The sequence below is a fragment of the Eriocheir sinensis genome, chromosome 38, assembly GCF_024679095.1.
Source record: "Eriocheir sinensis breed Jianghai 21 chromosome 38, ASM2467909v1, whole genome shotgun sequence".
In the NCBI taxonomy this organism is placed as follows: Eukaryota; Metazoa; Arthropoda; class Malacostraca; order Decapoda; family Varunidae; genus Eriocheir; species Eriocheir sinensis.
The window spans coordinates 13,669,047-13,669,643 of record NC_066546.1 but is presented as its reverse complement, the minus strand read 5'-3'; positions in this window follow the sequence as shown (position 1 = coordinate 13,669,643).

Here is a 597-nt window from a genome sequence, read left to right as displayed (position 1 = left end):
TGTGAGGGGGCAGAATTTCAGAAATCAGTGTGTCGTGTTAGATTTCTTCAGTTACGTCACTGCTTGTGCGTAGGCAACAGCCTGGTGTGAAAATTTGCACGATAAAAAAAAGTTACATTCAACATTTATTAATAGTTCAGTTTTCGGGAAAAATGTGTTAAGTATTTATTTCATGGCGTTCGTGTTGTCAGGTGGGGGCGGTCCTTGATCGGTGACGAGACGTGAAGCGGCGTGAGAGCATTGGTCAATGGTCGGTCTTCGGGGATGATCTGGGGGGGAGGGGGGGCGGGGGGTTAGGGTCTTGCTTGTAACGACTTAAAAACCTAAATTCCTCTAGATATTAAGTGGCCGGCAGGCACACACGTCACCAGAGGCAAAGCCTAACGCGCACGAGAAGATATTGTCATATTCCTCAGTCTGATATAGTAAGCTTCCTAAAGATCGAGAAGGGCGTTGACATACTCTAAGGCGGTAACCACAGGATCTTTTTGTGTGTGTGTGTCTGTTTATAGACCCAAGAGTGTGTTGAGTACAATGCTTGCGAGGCAGCGCCCGCGCCCTGGCACCCCACCTCCCTCAGCAACACACAATAAAAAA